The 18,719-nt window shown below is 43.1% G+C and overlaps 1 protein-coding gene across 1 annotated transcript in view; it reads right to left on the reverse strand.

Annotated features, from left to right (window-relative positions):
* The window catches only part of SERPINE2 (serpin family E member 2), a 51,801-nt gene extending 45,124 nt beyond the window's left edge, over nucleotides 1-6,677 (reverse strand). Inside the window, exon 1 of the mRNA XM_069975361.1 lies at nucleotides 6,599-6,677. The gene's annotated coding sequence lies outside the window, so the exon portion shown is untranslated. The remainder of the gene's footprint in view (nucleotides 1-6,598) is intronic.
* Nucleotides 6,678-18,719: the final 12,042 nt, after the last annotated feature.

Consider the following 18,719-nt stretch of genomic DNA (forward strand, 5'->3'; position numbering starts at 1 on the left):
TCCCCTAATATGCCTTCAGAATCAGAGAACATTGCTAAACCCAAATAGTTTGACAAGTCCGCTCAATTATTGAGACATCACATATATACACATCAACTGGATGCTTGTGATTGGATATAAAACATGTTTACGGCTGCAAGTCTGTTCACATTTATAAATGCGATTAGAGATGAGCGAATCAGATTAGTTTTGCTTCGTACAAAGCTAAAAATTGATCTGTGCTCATCTGCCTCAGGCTGCCAGATCAGTGCCTTGAAAACATGGAAACAGCCATAGCTGTATTCAACTTTTCCAGGCGGCCCATGGGCGGTATCCCGTTTTGCATGGATCCGGCAGCCTGATGGAGAGGAGCGCAGACCAATTTTTAGCTTTGTACAAAGCAAAACTAATCTGATTCGCTCATCTCTAAATGCAATACTATTTGTAGAGGTGGTGCTAAGTGCTGACAATGCCTTTAAGGGTATAAACCCACACACCGTATATGCAGCGTATTTACTGCTGCGATACGCAGCAAATTAGATCTAAATAACTGAACACAGCATCAAATCTGCTGCGTATTTGGTGCGTATCTGCTGCGTATACGGTGTGTGGGTTTGTTGCCTAAAATGTGTTACTGTCATTTATATATGCAATTGACATGTCACACACACGTCTCCAAAGTTTAGATCAGTCAGTTGCTTAAGATTTCTTCAAACGGCCATGGAATGCGGAGAGTATATTCTCTACAATTGCATTCCATTCTAGTCTTGGGGACTCGAGATTCAGCAGTGAAGGAGCCCTCAGCACTGAAACCCCCATTTTTTTTTTTTTTAGATCTATCTGGGAGAGGAGCTTGGCAGCACTCTTCACTCCATGGCTCAGCCTGACTGATTGCAGGAGAATCATACAGCCATGCATGTGCTTCTTCCAGCAATATCTTGAGATCAATGGATATAAATTTTCAACACCCCAAAAATGTCAAACAATACCACCTTTAACTTAGCTGACATTTAGGGCTGAATGAGTTATTTCATTCATTATTCTAGTTTTTCTATATACACAATTATATACACAGTCTATTTGGTATTTTTTTTAAAGTTATGTTTTGATAGCTAATATTAATAGGTTAATATAGATCAGATCAATAGCTTAAATAAGGAGGGCATTAACTATACATTTGCTGGGGGGAGGTTATGTGTTATCACAGGTCCACTTTAAAGGGGTTTTCCCATCTACTTTAAAGGGTGCATTCACACGTACAGGATCTTCAGCAGATTTGATGCTGTGTTCAGTCATTTAGATCAAATCTGCTGCAGATCCGCAGCATGAAATCCACTGCAAAACAGTGTGTGAGAAGCTATCCTAAGGGTACAAACCCACTTGACGTATTTGCTGCGTGAATCAGTCTTAAAAAGAAGCAGGCAAAACGCAGGTTGGCTTTATACAATTGTTCGGTGTTAAAATACGCAATTGCGTATTTTTGAAGCATGAAGCTACATGTGTTTTTCGCACAGGTTGTTAACAACTGATGCTTTGCTAACAACAAGCTTCACGCTTCAAAAATATGCAATTGCGTATTTTAACGCAGAACAATCGTATAAAGCCAACCTGCGTTTTGCCTGCTTATTTTTAAGACTAATTCACGCAGCAAATACGTCAAGTGGGTTTGTACCCTAAGGGTACAAACACACACAGCAGATACGCAGCAGATACGCAGCAGATTTGATACTGTGTTCAGTTATTTAGAACTAATCTGCTGCGTATCTGCTGCGTATCGCAGCAGTAAATACGCAGCGTATAAGCCGTGTGTGTTTGTACCCTAAAGATGGAATTCTGGCTATCTGCAGCCAATGAGAAGTTGAAAACAGCCAAGTCAGTTGTCTTGTGCACTTTGCTTGTGTTCTATTAGTTTTAAGACTAGTTGTGTAAACTGAATAGTCCTGCACACAACACTGTTTATGCAACTCCCAGAGTTACAGAAACAGCTTTTGCGCAACTCCCATTAATGTCAATGAGAGTTAGGTAAGTTGGATTTAACTTGAGTCACAGTTGAGTCATATTATTATGACCACCAGCTAATACCCAGAGTAACAACCATGTGCAGTACGGACAGTACTGGGGGGGTTGCCCCAACTGCCTACATTCTGCTTGACTCCACCACGTCCCAATCTCACTTCCTGTTTCAGTGCTGAAGGGCCATTGGGGGTGTGAGGACAGGACTCCCCCTCATTTTTAGTTCTGTTAGTGACTGTGTCTGGTAAAATACAGGAGGATGTAACTCTTTGGGCTTCAGTTGCTCACCAAGGAATATGACAAATGACATGGAATAAGTGACTGTCATATTCAGTTAAAGTCACACCTGCATTTTTTTTCTGGCAACATAGGAGTGGATACAAAGTAGAAAAGCAGCAGTTTTTTTCTGGATAATTTTTAGAAATGAGTGAATCTCAAGCATGCTCGAGTCCATCCGAACCCAAACTTTCGGCATTTGATTAGCAGTGGCTGCTGAACTTGGATAAAGCCCTAAGGCTATGTGGAAATCATGGATATAGTCATTGGCTGTATCCATGTTTTCCAGACAACCTTAGAGCTTTATCCAAGTTCAGCAGCCCCAGCTAATCAAATACCGAACGTTCGGGTTCGGATCGACTTGAACCCGAACCCGGTTCGCTCATCTCTAATAATTTTCTATTTTCCACCTTGAGCTTATTGTAATGTTGAGAAAGGATAAGCAGCTCACATCAATAGTAGACATTACCCTCTAATGTCACAGGAGGCTTGGCCGGATCTTGTCTCTGAACTCTAGTCCCACAGCCCTGAGTAATGTTACTCTGACATTTAGGCCACATTCACTGCAGACCCTACAGATGGGGAAGCTCTATAATGGAGTGTTTCCCCACCTGGAATGATGTATCAACATCATGCCAGGTGGGGAAACACTCCATTACAGGGCTTCCTCATTCCTAGAGTCCACAAAATTACAGATGTGGGAGTAAGGCCTAAGGGTGTCTTCACATGGTCAGGTTTTTAATTGCGAAAAAAGTCAAAGCCAGTAACAGATTATAAATGGAGGAGAGGTTGTAAAGAAAAGACTGAGATTTTTCCTCTTTTAAAATCCATTCCTGCCTTTAATATATTTTGGCAGGAAAACTGCTAGGAGTGCTGGGGGAGGGGAGTAGACAGGGTGGGAGGACTGTGATGAAGAACTGAGGGAAAGCAATGCCTACTGGGACTTAGTACGGAACAACCAGGAACTACAACCACAAAATACAGTAATAAGAGCCCCAAAACAAATTAATTTTTAATGATTTCAGAACCAGGGCAGACATGTTAGCAATGCTACATGCTTCTGTAGCATGTTAAAGGAGACCTGTCACTCCCTGTGCCGGGGTGACAGGCTCCCGACAACCCGCTACAGCCCCCTATACTCACCTGATCCCGCTTCCTGATCCGGTCGGGTCACGGAGATATGAGCGCCCGAAGCACGGCACGTGCGCTCACAGGAGAGTCCGACGCTCATAGAGAATGAATGGGGAGTCCGATGCTCAGTCATTCTCTATGGGCATCGGACTCTCCTGTGAGCGCGTGCGCTGGGCTTCGGGCGCTCATATCTCCGTGACCCGACCGGATCAGGAAGCGGGACCCGGCGGGATCAGGTGAGTATAGGGGGCTGTAACGGGGGGGTCGGGAGCCTGTCACCCCGGCATGGGGGGTGACAGGTCCTCTTTAAGCTTTTTATCTGATGTTAGAGTACCCCTTGAAATACAATTTTCTGACCCCAGAATACTATCTAATCACGTGAACGTACAGCATACATTTGGCCAGAATATGGGCACAAAAATACTCTCATGTAAAATAAGCCATAGACACTCTCACTCCCACTCACAGTTTCTCAGCTTATAAACATTGGGTTCAACATAGTCGGAACCAGTCAAGAATAAGAAATGTATCACTTTACTGTTCTTCTTCATTTATTATATCACATCAGGCTACAGCAATTCTGCTATGTGTCATGCTGCTGAATAACCCTGGAAATGGCTTTTCAAGACCTAGCCTCTTCATGTATCACATGGACATGTGAATCCAATTGAAACAAATGGCCGCAAGTCACTTTGCTTGGCAATAAGTGCTGTCATTGCTTGGGTCAATTCACATGGCACCATTGTTGCATACATTCCTGAGACTGCAAAATTACTTCTATTCATCTCTATCTATTGTTTCAATGGCAAAGACCACACCAGAAAGATGGGAGAGAAAGGTCTGCCACCAATCTTCTGAATATACTCAAAAGATTTTCTGTGAATTCTTTTTATAAAAACTAAATGTACATAAAGTCCAAGTCTAGAACAACTCGTACATTTCCTTATTAACCACAGTTCAGTCCATTACTATTCATTATCATACTCATTAATTATTAAAGCACTTTGGAACAAATATGCTCTGATACTTTGGAAGGGTTCGGAATCTGTGGGCAACCACACTTTACTAAGTCCTCACTGCTCACCACACTCAGGATTTCATGAGTATACTGTATATAGCTGTCTGTAGAAAACAGTAGTGCTGACAGACACAAAACCTAGGCCTCACCTAGGTATAATATGGCCACATTTGTGGGTCATCAGACCCCTTGTTATGTTGCATCTTTTGCTGCAAGTAGGGATGGTCCGAACCTGCCGAGGTTCGGGTTCATATGAACCCGAACGCTCGGTATCAGATTCCCGCTGTCTGCCGCTCCGTGCAGCGGGCGGATCCAGCGGGAGGAATGCCTGGAAAACTGGGATACAGCCTATGGCTATGGCTGTATCCCAGTTTTCCAGGCGGTCCTCCCGCTGGATCCGCCCGCTCCACGGAGCGGGCAGACAGGGAAAATCATTACCGAGGGTTCGGGTTCGTACGAACCCGAACCGAACTCGGTTTGGGCCATCCCTAGCTGCAAGTGTGCCGCTACTCCTGGTGTAAATCATGGTAAATCTGCGGGAGGTCATGCCCCCTCCACTAATTGCTGTGGTGAGAAAAGTCACAAAATCTGTGACAATACTAGACACAATCAAAAACAAAAAGAGGTTATCCGGGATTAGAATAAAACAAATGTTTTCTTTTAAAAAAAAAAAAAGAAAAAGTGCCACACTTGTTCTCAGGTTGTAAGTGGCATTACAATTTGGCTTACTAGCCGAGCTGCAATACTACACACAAACTGAGGACAAGGGTGGTGCTTTTTCCTGATATTATGCAACTATGTTTTTGTAATCCTGGATTACCCCTTTAAAATCACGGTCTCAGTGCTGACCCCTCTTACCATTAGGTATAACAAGGTAAAGTGCATGGCAGCACCCTTTACAACCCCCCCCCCCCCCCGCGTCTGCAGCCTCCGTGAAGAGGGTGGATACAGCCGGAGGACCGCCTGGAAAACTGGGATACAGCAGGCCTCAAGCTGTATCCACTCTCTTCACGGAGTGGGCAGACAGCGGGAATCAGAAGCCGAGAGTTCAGGTTCATACGAACCCGAACCTCGGCCGGTTCGCTCATCTCTACTGAGATGACTCATTGCAGGAGACAGGCTCCATTCCACGAGAGGAAGTGCATGTGACCACTATAGTGGCCAATGCACAGTATACAGAACATTTACACATAATATACAGTATTTCCACCAGCGAGTCCAGTGTGGCGATAGTGTGGGCCAGGCAGTGAGCAGAGGGGTGGGTGAGTATGTTCATATATATAACACATATATAAGAAATTACACACATTACAAAAAGTTTCAGTGCAGCCGTAGCTTTAGGTCTTTTTCATATATTCTTTTAGCCTTTTTTTTTCAGTAATTTTCCTGTTCACTTTCTAGTTTTTTTAACATTTTCCTTTTGCTTCCTTTTTTTTTTTTTTGCGAAAATCAGACTGTGTCTGTGTGAATATAGCCTTATGGTGGCTGTCTACTAAAATGGCTTATATATCCAGGACTGTCATTCTATGTGCCAGTCTAGGTCTCAGTCTACTGTACTTAGCCTAGCCGCAGCTCATCTAATGCTATTCTTCCTGTGTCAGAAATCATCAAACATGAACTTTTTGAACCTATGAAAGTCTGAAAGGACAGAATCCAGAAACAGTGACTGCAACCTAAATCCTCAGCTGCCGCTCTCCCAGCCATTATACCAGTTCATTAACACTTGGGTTTGCCCAAACTAATAGCAGCCAAATAACAATGATTATTTTAGACTGCCAAACAAAGAAGCTTCGACTGTGCTGAACGTTACACATATCTGAAATTGTAGTTTAACTCTGAAGAGTCTCATTCATGTACTCTGATAGCTCAATGAATTCTGATAACTTAGCAAGAGCCTCTGCAGACCTATGTAAATATATATATATATATATATATATATATATATATATATATATATATATATCACAATGTGAAAAACCTAAAAAAGGAGCATCAATTAAGAGTTTTTAAAGTATCTAGCATGAACATAATAGACAAAGAACTATCATCAAGTCTAATAAATGGTTAAAGTGAAGGAGCGTTTTCCATGGAGATAAGAAGCCTGACTGCATTTAAAATGCTTTCAGTCATCTAAATCTTAAGACCTTGGTGACACCATAATGTAAAAAGAAGCTTGCTCACCTCCCTGTTATGCTGCAGTTTGCTCCCTGTGCCTGGGTTGAAGCTTTGCACACAACTGATGCTTCTCTTGTGATTTTCCTCCAGCCATCCACTTTCTGCCTCCTCCCCCACAGTCCACCCAGCCTGCCTTCCCTCCTCTGACACAGCCTCTTGCTATTTTAACTGGGAGATCTTTTTAAAAAAAGGGGAAAACGTAACATTGTTGTAACCTTTTTGCTGCTTGGTGCAGGTACATAGGGAAAAAAAATATCTTTTTGGAAAGTTATAGGAGTGATTACATAACAGCTCCAGCCATTGAGTTTTATCTTTTCTGATAAGTAAAGGAGTAACAGCTTCATAATGCGAGATGCTACAATTCTGGGGGATCACTGGCACTCTACATGTCAGGGGTTTCCATACCAGTCTTTTTCAGTGTGTCCAGTGGAGTTCTGCCAAGATAGTGTAACACCTGGGAGACTTTTTTTGTCAACTTTCAGCATATAGCACCCTTATACAGTGTTTCCACACTTGTGTTCTATAGGTGGCCGCAGGGCCGCCGATAGGGCTGTACAAGTGGTACTGCCGTATGGGGCCCGCACCCTAAGAGACACGGGGGGGGCCCGGCGGGCCCGCCGGCCGCCGCCCCCCGACCGCTACGCTAGGCCACGCAGCTTCTCGGGATGCACTGATCGCTTTGATGTTCCGCCTACACAGTGAGCGGGCGGAACATTAAAGCGATCAGAATACAGGAGAAGGACCTGTCAGCGTCCTCCTCCTGTATTCTCTCCCATAGGCTGCCGGCACTTCATACCAGCAGCCTATGGGAGGCCGGGCCGTGATCATGTGCCTCTCCGGCAGGCGTAATGACGTCATCACGTCTGCCGGAAGTCCCGTCCCTGCGGCTCGCAAGATGGAGCCCGAAGAGGAGGAGGAAGAGCTGCTGCCTGCACAGCGTGGATTAGGTGAGTAGGATGTTTGTTTTTTTAGGGGCACCTCTGGGGGCATTATTATTGTCTGGGGGCACCTCTGGGGGCATTATTAGTGTATGGGGGCACCTCTGGGGGCATTATTAGTATATGGGGGCACCTCTGGGGGCGTTATTAGTGTATGGGGGCACCTCTGGGGGCATTATCAGTGTATGGGGGGGGCACCTCTGGGGGCATTATTAGTGTATGGGGGCACCTCTAAGGGCATTATTAGTATATAAGGGCACCTCTGGGAGCATTATTAGTATATGGGGGCACCTCTGGGGGCATTATTAGCTCATGGGGGCACCTCTGGGTGCATTATTAGTGTATGGGGGCACCTCTGGGGGCATTATTAGTGTATGGGGGCACCTCTGGGGGCATTATTAGTGTATGGGGGCACCTCTGGGGGCATTATTAGTATATGGGGGCACCTCTGGGGGCATTATTAGTGTATGGGGGCACCTCTGGGGGCATTATTAGTGTATGGGGGCACCTCTGGGGGCATTATTAGTATATGGGGGCACCTCTGGGGGCATTATTAGTGTATGGGGGCACCTCTGGGGGCATTATTAGCTCATGGGGGCACCTCTGGGGGCATTATTAGTATATGGGGGCACCTCTGGGGGCATTATTAGTGTATGGGGGCACCTCTGGGGGCATTATTAGTGTATGGGGGCACCTCTGGGGGCATTATTAGTGTATGGGGGCACCTCTGGGGGCATTATTAGTGTATGGGGGCACCTCTGGGGGCATTATTAGTGTATGGGGGCACCTCTGGGGGCATTATTAGTATATGGGGGCGCCTCTGGGGGCATTATTAGTATATGGGGGCACCTCTGGGGGCATTATTAGTATATGGGGGCACCTCTGGGGGCATTATTAGTATATGGGGGCACCTCTGGGGGCATTATTAGCTCATGGGGGCACCTCTGGGGGCATTATTAGTTCATGGGGGCACCTCTGGGGGCATTATTAACTCATGGGGGCATCTCTGGGGGCATTATTAGTGCATGGGGGTACCTCTGGGGGCATTATTAGTTCATGGGGGCCACCTCTAGGGGCATTATTAGCTCATGGGGGCACAGCTGGGAATCCTACATACAGGGGGCATCCCACACAGCGCAGTTACTATGGGAGCCTACAGGGGGGAGAAAGAAAAGGAAGTTGCTAGAAATGTGCGGAGCCTAAATTGTTTGTCTCGCAGGTTCTAAGGGGATGAAACGTATCTGGAAGGAATCATCATGGAGGACTGGGCCGGATGGAGAGGAAAAGGGAAAGTGACGCCTCAGATCAAAGAAGACGTCACCTGTGAGTCACTGTATGACACTTTTCTTATTTTGTAGAACATCATTTAGTAGAGGTGCCCCGAGGTGACAGCTACTACATTATCTGTACTCAGAGATATCACTGTGTAATCTGTTGTGTTACATAGGACTGCAGGTGACTACTACATTATCTGTACTCAGAGATATCGCTGTGTTATCTGTGCTGTTACATAGGACTGCAGGTGACAGCTACTACATTATCTGTACTCAGAGATATCACTGTGTTATCTGTGGTGTTACATTGGACTGCAGGTGACATCTACTACATTATCTGTACTCAGAGATACCACTGTGTTATGTGGTGTTACATAGGACTGCAGGTGATATCAGGTGATTTCTCCAGGTTGCAGAAGTTCAAACTTCATCGTGTGCTGGTGTCTGTATGTCTGTATACATGTGTGCTGGTGTCTGTATGTCTGTATACATGTGTGCTGGTGTCTGTATACATGTGTGCTGGTGTCTGTATACATGTGTGCTGGTGTCTGTATACATGTGTGCTGGTGTCTGTATACATGTGTGCTGGTGTCTGTGTGTGAGATCAATTCTAGAGAACTGGCTCATATATCCCATTTTCCTCAGTGGCTTAAAATGTAACCTCTGTTATACAGTTATAAAATTATAGAACCTAAAGGTGAACAAGGTGCAATTCAAATAGACACTTGCTTGTATAGCTGTCTCTTGTGCTCTGTATGCAGTGCATTATATTCACCCTTGCAACGTACAATTTATAGCGTGTCTATAAGCCCAGCGGGGCTCATTATGATGGAGACTAAAACTTATACAAGAGTGGGGTAGGGGTTCCCCTGTATTCAGAATGCTGTTGAGTGCTAGGCAATGCCCCGTCTGGGATTATTGAATTTCGAGGGTCTATGCAGAGCAGGATAAAGACACCTCTGCTGCACAAACAGGATCTCCTAGAAAGCGTTCTCACCGCCATGTATTCGCTATCACTGTCTTTGGTGAGCTAAACTAGTCTGCCTGGGGGTGTGTGGGATTTGTATATGCTCACTAACATGAAACAGCCTCATTATATTAGCCTTATCAACATATTCTATGTTAGTGAGCATACCGGGGGGGGGGGGATATTGGTGAACATATACAAATCAAACAGCCCCCCAGACCCTCGAAATTCAATAACCCCAAACGGGGCATTGCCTAGTACTCAACAGCATTCTGAATACAGGGGAACCCCTACCCCACTCTTGTATAAGTTTTAGTCTCCATCATAATGAGCCCCGCTGGGCTTGTAGACGCGCTATAAATTGTACGTTGCAAGGGTGAGTATAATGCACTGCATACAGAGCACAAGAGACAGCTATACAAGTAAGTGTCTATTTGAATTGCACCTTGTTCACATTTAGTTTCTACAATTTTATAACTGTATAACAGAGGTTACATTTTAAGCCACTGGGGAAAATGGGGTATATAAGCCAGTACTGTAGAATTGATCTGAATCAAATTATACCTCCCAGCAAGGCGTGGGTCGAACACACAATTTATTTTTTTTTTATTAATGTGGGGGGCCCAGACACTTTGGTTGTATGGGGCCCCGAAATTCCTGATGGCGGCCCTGGGTGGCCGATACCATGCCCCCAGCTCTTCAATAATAGCAACACCATGTTGCCAATAATCCAGGCAACACCAGACAACTTTTGGTGAAGAAATGGGGACGTAAAAACAGCCTTAAAGGCAAAGTTTACAATATGTTTTTTTTGGTACTACTGACAGATCTTCAATAGTTGATCTGCAGGGTTCAGACATCCGGCTCCAATGCTGATCAGCTGTTCAGCACCTACACTCCAGTGAAAATTGAGCCATAAAGACTCCCCCCATCCCTCCTCCCCCCCACGCTGCATCCATCCCAGCAAGGAAGTGGGGCACAATGTGCTGGGGGCCACATTGTTAGGTCTGGCACTCAAAGGGTTACAAAATGCGAGGCATCCTCACTTAACCCCTTGTGTGCCAGACTGTAAGCAGCATCTGGCAAAATCCTGCATACTGTAAGGTGCAGAACACCTGTCAAAATGATCAGCGTTCTGCTCCTAGCTTTTTTTTAAATTTTACCCTTTTGTTTTTCAGATATTTGTATCCGGAGGACTGCATCGGATTTGGTGGACTACGTCAATGACCAGCACTTTTTTTTAATAAAATGGTCAACAAGGGGTGTGGGGTGTTATATTTGGAATAAAAGACTTTTTTCAATTGTGTTGTGTGTTTGTTTCTTTATTTTTGACAAGCTAAGTAGTTTAAGCAATCTAATAGACTGAATCCATTACTAAGTCAGGGCCTAGTGTTAGCTGATATAAAATGGCTAACACTAACCCCCCCATTATTACCCCAGTACCCACCACACTAGGGCTATTGGGAAGAGCTGCGTACCAGTAGTTCCAGAGCATCAAATATTTACCACAAACATTTCTACAGGAATAATAAAATAGTATGTTTGTTTTCTTATCTCTGATTTCTTTCAGTACTCTCGGTATTCTCTACCCCAGCCTATTTTGCCTATATGCAACTTACAGGGTCAGACAGTCGCTTTGGTATTGCCCAGCACATCAGAGAGAAGCTAACTCAGTTCCGCTCCAAATCCTTTTTTGGAAAGAGAGTCCTGTCTCTATAAAAGACGTCTCACTTAACTTATAACGGCTTTATGTGTACAATGCTTGACGGTGGTAGAATAATTCCAATTCTGTCCCTCCACTCCTGAGCACCGGAGGAGGCAAAGAAGGAAGGATAATTTTCTAATACTTGTTTCCTGATTACACAGTTGTCACCATGCCTCGAAACTAAATCAGTCCTTACAATCAGAGATGGATGGATAGAACCCTCGGTAAGCCTCAGGGCAGCCAGTTTCTTCATATTCACGGCCCACGCTGACCAAGAAATTGACATTTAAGTTTTTTTGGGTGTTTCCTGCCACTTGTCTCATTATGGCTTCCCCTCTAATGCTGATCCGTCCAGCCCCACGCCAGCCCCCTTCTAATGATAATGAATGGAGCAAGCCGGGGGGGGCAAAAAGGCACCATGAGGGTGAGCAGTACTCCTAAAGGATGCCCCAGTGCTCCTAACAGTCTCACTGGACCATGAAGTACATGACTAACTGCACCAATACAGCGCCAAGGAGAAATGTATGAGACATATCTTCCTCATCTCCTGTGCACTAGGGACATATTTAAGAGCATCCTGGGTAGATCGTGTGAATGACACATACCCTATAGGGATAAATGTAATAGAAATAGGAGAAATCCAATGTGGTTAACTACATCTGCAATAAATGATAAAAAAACAAGCATTCAGACTACTAAAACAAGAAGGTAGTGGGGAAGCATTGAGCAGCTATAGACAGAAGAATAGAATGTGTAAAAAACAAATAAAAGAAGGAAAAATTGCAACAGAAAGAAGGATAGCCACAGAAAGTAAAATGAATCCCAACATGTTCTTCACCTATATAAATAATAAAAGACTCAAAACTGAAAATGTTGGTCCCCTGAAAAATAATCTGGGTGTAAAGGAGGAGGGGGATGAGGAAAAGGCCAATCTACTAAATACATTCTTATCCACTGTACAGAGGAGAATCCCATAATAGACAACATGACTAGGGATAATGTAAATCCTCCCATGAACCTCACCTGCCTAACACAACAAGAAGTGGGACAACACCTTAAAAACATTAAAATCCATAAGTCATTGGTCCCAGAAGGTATCCATCCTAGAGTATAGCAGGAATTAAAGTGACACTGTCACCCCCTTTGTGCATTCTGACATCTCTACACAGGTGTAAAGGGTAAATTTAGAGGTTTCCATACCTTATTTCATATCATACGTCACATTGTTTGTTTAAGTAAAAAGTGTCCTTTTATCAACTGCAGATTGTATTAAGTGGGCGTGGCCTCACGGCGTTAGCGCCACTGAGCCTGTTGGCCCCGCCCCCTTGACACCCATTGGTTGGCCAACGTAAAGGGGGTGGGGTCTAGACCTTTCAGCCAGTCTGTTCCAATGGCTGTCGAGGGAGTGGGGCCAACAGTGCCGTTGTGGCTAAGAGATGTCAGAATGCAAAAAGGAGGTGACAGTGTCACTTTAAGTACTGTGTTAGACAGACCCTTTTAGTTTTAGTCACTAGTGGGGTACCACAGGGGTCAGTGTTGGGTCCAGTTCTTTTTAATATTTTTATTAATGACCTTGTAGAGGGAAAATGGTAACTGACGTTTAATGTGGATAAATGTAAGGTTATGCATTTGGGTCGTAGAAATAATACAGTTATGTACAATTATGTACAGTACTTAAGTACAGTTATGTGCTAAATAAAAAAAAAATTACTGGGTAAAACTGCTTCCGAAAAGGACCTGGGGGTATTGGTGGACAGCAAACTCAACTTTAGTGATCAGTGCCAGGCAGCAGCTGCCAAGGCTAATAAAGTAATGGGATCCATCAAAAGAGGTATAGATGCTAAAGATGAGAACATAGTTTTGCCACTTTATAAATCACTGGTCGGACCACATATGGAATACTGTGTACAGTTTTGGGCACCGTTATATAAGAAGTACACAGCTGAACTGGAGCGGGTGCAGAGGAAGGCAACAAAGGTCATTAAGGGAATGGGTGGGTTACAGTACCAGGACAAGTTATCAAGCTCGGGGTTATTTATGCTAGAAAATAGATGTCTTACAATGTACAAATATATGAATGCACAGTACAGAGATCTTTGTAGTGGTGTTTTTACTCCTAGGTCTGTAACCATGACAAGGGGGCATCCTCTACGTCTAGAGGAAAGAAGATTTTACCATCAGCACAGACGCAGATTCTTTACTGTACGAGCGGTAAGACTATGGAACTCTCTGCCACATGATGTTGTCATGGCTAATTCATTAAATAAGTTCAAGGGAGGCATTGATGCTTTTCTTGAAAAAGATAATATTATATAGTTATGGGCATTAGTTTTCTGGTGATACATTAATCCAGGGATTATTCTGATTGAATTGGGAAGGAATTTTCTTCCTGTGATGGAGCAATTGTTATTTGCCTCATAAGGGGGTTTCACCTTCCCCTGGATCAACACAATAGGGTTTCCCTAGGTTGAACCTAATGGACTCTTGTCTTCTTTCAACCTTATTAATTATGTTACTATTTTACTATGTCATATCAGCAGGTTAGATTCATCTAACTGATAATAACCTTTAATGACACCACCTCTAAATATACACAGTGGTATTTGTTAAGAGCTGCTGGGGCGGTATTTTGTGCTGCCCTACGGTATTTGTTTTGTGCTGTAAGGGAGGTACTTAGTGAAGCATTATGGCATTTGTTTAGCGTGGCCAGAACAGTATTTCTGCTTAAAGTGATTGTACCACAAGGCCCAGGCTGAAGCACTGGAGGCGGGCCGACCCACCGTTAGTGGGAATAAACCCCAGCCCCTCCATGATGTGACTCCATTAGAATCAATGGAACCCTATCATAGAGGGGCTAGGGTTTCCTCCCACTAAGGGTGGATCGGCCCGCCTCCAGTGCTTCAGCCTGGGCCTGGTGGTACAGTCACTTTAACTCTGTTCCTTGGCACTCCACAGTGCACACATTTTGTGCTGTAAATGTGTATTTTCTGGCCATGTTGGGGAGGTATTCTGTTCTGTACTCTGGTGTTTGGCACTGCTGGAGGGGTATATTGTGCTGTATTGTGTTATTTAGTACTGCTGGGGAGAAATTCTGTTCTGTAATATGGTGTTTAGCAATGCTGTAGAGGTATTCTGTTCTATACTGTGTACTGCTAGTGAGGCCCAAAGAGAAAAAAGCTTAAAAAGCCAGCCCTTCACTAGTGGCAGCACAGCAGTGGAATCAGTAAACCAAAGCATTAAGAGCTAATTTGGCCAGGCCCTTTAAGAACTACTTTGATACTGTTCCTTTAAGAGCGACTTTGTTACTGCCCTTTTAAGAGCAACTTTGGTACTTTCCCTTTAAGAGCAAATTTGGCCCCAGTCTATTCACCACCCCTTTACGAGCAACTTTGGTACCATCCCTTTAAAAGCTAATTTGGCTTCAGCCCTTTAAGAACCAATTTAGTCCAGGCCCTTTAAGCATGACTTTGATACCGTCCCTTCAAGAGCAACTTTGATACCGCCCCTTTAAGGGCCACTTTGGTACTGTCCCTTTAAGAGCGAAAAGGACAAATCCGAACGAAACCAAAAATACTTAGCACACCTCTCACTGTCGAGGGCTTCGAAACGCAGCTTGATAGTCTGTGCACAAAGCAGAAGAATATCTTGAAGAAGAAGAATACGTATTACAATATAGCGCTTTTACAAGCACTATAATGATAAAATCAGCATCATAGAGAGGAGCATGTGAACAGATGTACATTGATATTGTGCTCTACAGCCCTGTATTTGGGTGTGAAAACCTTGACCTGATGTGCCAGTGGTGGGCTTCTGTTGGATTGACTGTCCCAAATCCTGCACTGCTTCTTTTCAATTTTAATTCATGGAAGAAAGGAAATGCAAAAAAGCTCTTACCGCTCTTGAGCAAAGAGATGTCCCTTCAAGTCAAGTCTCACTCAATCAAGGAGTCTAATACTGCGTTTACACAAAGCAGTAATTCGCCCAATCGATCGTTTAATGATTTTGAAGCAACAATTTGGTTTTTATTATGATCAGCGTTTAGACAAATAAATCGTTAGAAAAATCGTTAGAAAATTTGTAAAAACAAATCGTTATTGCGATCGTTTTTAAGATTGCTTAAACCCATCTTTCACATAGGGTGAATCTTTGAAAGACTGTTTACATGAAGCGATCTGCGAATTTTTAGCGAACGACGAACGACGATTTGAGAACATTTTGAACGATCAAAATGAACGCTCATTTTCATTCATGGCATGGAATCAGCTGCACTGGTTGCTGCAGGGCCTGGAAAGTGTTGAGGTGTCACAGTTGACAGAAGGGGCAGTGCTGGTTCTGATGCAGGACTCTAGCATAGTACAGAGGGTCTTGATTAGCTGGTATTACTGAATGTGTAAAGCTCCATTTGGAGACAAGGAATAAAATCAGTAGAATCGGCGGTTAGATGCATGAGGGTATTGTTTATAGAGATCTGTGTTTTGAAAGTACTGTACCTCATTTTTGGTGCTGGACCTGGACCTTCCAGTATAAACTATTGGGATATGGGATATGTTTGGGGTATTGCCTTTTAGTTGGCAGAAAGTACTTTTTTACCATCAAGATAGACTAACCGATTGTTTCATTATTGCTAACTCCATGTCTGAAATTACAGCCATTATTACATACAATAGAGATGAGAGAGTAGTAAAATATTCAAAAGCTCAAAATTTGATTCGAACAGACCATGATGCTCAACTATTCCATTGAATATTGAACCCCATTAAAGTCAATGGGGAAAAATGCTAGTTTCTTGGAAACCTAAATTCCACCACTTGGAGGTCACCAAGTCTATAATGACACCTTTAAAAGATAATGACAGCACCTCTGGAATACAACTGGGAAAGCAGAGAAGCAGTATTAAACCACTATCACAAGTAGCGGTATTAGCGGTCCCCAGCAGTAATACCACTCCCTGTAATAGTTCATATTTAATTAAAACAGCAAATTTTAGTTTTTAATTTGCTATTTTTCATTTACAATAGCAAAACGAAAAAATGGCTGTTTCAATTAAATATACTGTAAATAAATAAATATATTTATTTAGGGTGCCTTCACACCTACCGGATCCACAGCGGAACTCACTTCTGTGGATTCGAAGCGAGAACCGCTGCGGATCCGGTATCAATTCACCCCTATGATAGCACATATTCGCAGCGGAATTGACATGCGACGGCAGGGCTGCGGGCACCAGGGAGTTAAAGCACATATTCACAGCGTGATGTCAATCCTGCTGCGAATATGTGCTATCATAGGGGTGAATTGTACCGGATCCGCAGCGGTTCTCGCTTTGAATCCGCAGAAGTGAGATCCGCTGTGGATCCGGTAGGTGTGAAGGCACCCTTACAGTATATTTAATTGAAACAGCATTTTTTCGTTTCAGTTTTGCTATTGTAAACAAAAAATATCAATATTAGAACAAAAATTTGCTGTTTTAAGGGTGCGTTCGCACGTACAGTATTTGATTTGTTTTGAATCTGCAACTTCAAATCTGCGCCATGAAATGGGGACATGTGTTAAAGCACTAAATAAGGTTCTGGGGGAAAGTGTTTTTAGTAAAAAAAAAAAAAAAAAAAGAAAACCTCAAGAACAAGAGGGCACAGTGAGAGGTTATCTGGGGGAAAGATCAGAAGGAATGTGATAAAATATTATTTAACTGAAAGAGTAGTAGACACTTGGAACAAACTTCCAGTAGATGTGGTTGGTAAATCTACAATAACAGAATGTAAACATGCCTGGGATAAACATATATTTATCCTAAGATAATAAGAGAAATACTGAAAAGGCAGACTAGATGGACCAAGTGGTCTTTTCCTGCCGACAATTTGTTTCTATGAAATCTGCTGCAGATCTGCTGCAGTTCCTGTACGTGTGAACACACCCTAATTAAATATAGACTATTACAGGGAGTAGTATTAATGTCGGGATACCGCTAATGCTGCTAGATACCGCTCCCTGTAACAGTTTATATTCAATTAAAATAGCAAATTTTCATTCTAATATTGATATTTTTCTTTTACAATAGCAAAATTAGAACAAACATTTTCTGTTTTAATTAAATATACAGTTAATTAATTTCCTGTCATAATAGAATAGACGGGAAGGGGGCCCCAACAGTTCGTTTAGGTTCTAATCAGATAATCGATCAAAAACAAATCTTTCGAGTAGTGCAATACTTGATCAAATAGCTACTCGATCGAGTACTGCTTGCTCATTTCTAGTGTGCACTGCTGGCCAATTTCCCATGGCTTCAATGTTCATTATCATATTTAAAATATGTATGCTTTTTACCTCAAAATTATGTCCACATTTTACCTTTATTTTACAGTGTGTGAACATAGCCTTACAATAACTAGACAAACAAATAGGTCAAAAAGGGCAAGCCAGCGGGGGTTGGCTCTGTTGTTAAGTTGGGTAATAGAGTCAAGGAAGTAGAGGACTCCATTGTTAGAGATAAACTATACTCACTTAAAATAGGCTCTGTATCCTCTGATGATAAAACTGGAGTAGTTGCAGTTCTTGTGGTAGCTTCCTCAGTCCTGGGAGTTTATTCAAGGCCAACCAGCAATGTAAATCAGCTATTTGTGCTCTTTTTCTTCAAGTGGGGACACTGATAGAGAAAATTAATTAACTTAAGGGTGGATATGCAAATCTATAAAGAGAGATTTTGTGGAGCTGGGGATAGAAGATCATGGTTGGAAGATAATGTCTTGAAAAAGGAAGTACAAAGCATGACAAAAAAGAACAACATGTCAAAAACAAATGTACTCAATCTTGAGCAAAGATCTAGGCAGGCAAATGTTTAATATTTGGGCTTCCCTGAGGGTGTGAAAGAAAGCGTTACATTTTATGCAAACCGGATTTACAGAGGAATTTGGTATTAATAATTTTGGCTTTTCCAGCTTCATAGTAAAGTCCCATAGTTAGGAGCCCTTAAGAAATAGGTGCTGCACCACTTACTCCAAGAGTTGTGTAGAGGAAATAAAAAGTTAAGGCACCCTTAAAGGGATTGTCTAGGGAGCAGAAAATGTCATACCTAAACATGACTGGCACCTGCCTCTCATGTCTCAGAAGGTATAGTTCCAAAATGTGGAAAAGGTTGAAGTGAGCTCGGGAGAGCAGAAGAGGTCAGACTTTTTCTTTTCCCTGAACAACCCCTTTCAGAATCCATCTTCATTTTACTGCCACCATTTCCTGCAGTCGATGCTTG

Source organism: Dendropsophus ebraccatus, chromosome 6, assembly GCF_027789765.1.
Source record: "Dendropsophus ebraccatus isolate aDenEbr1 chromosome 6, aDenEbr1.pat, whole genome shotgun sequence".
In the NCBI taxonomy this organism is placed as follows: Eukaryota; Metazoa; Chordata; class Amphibia; order Anura; family Hylidae; genus Dendropsophus; species Dendropsophus ebraccatus.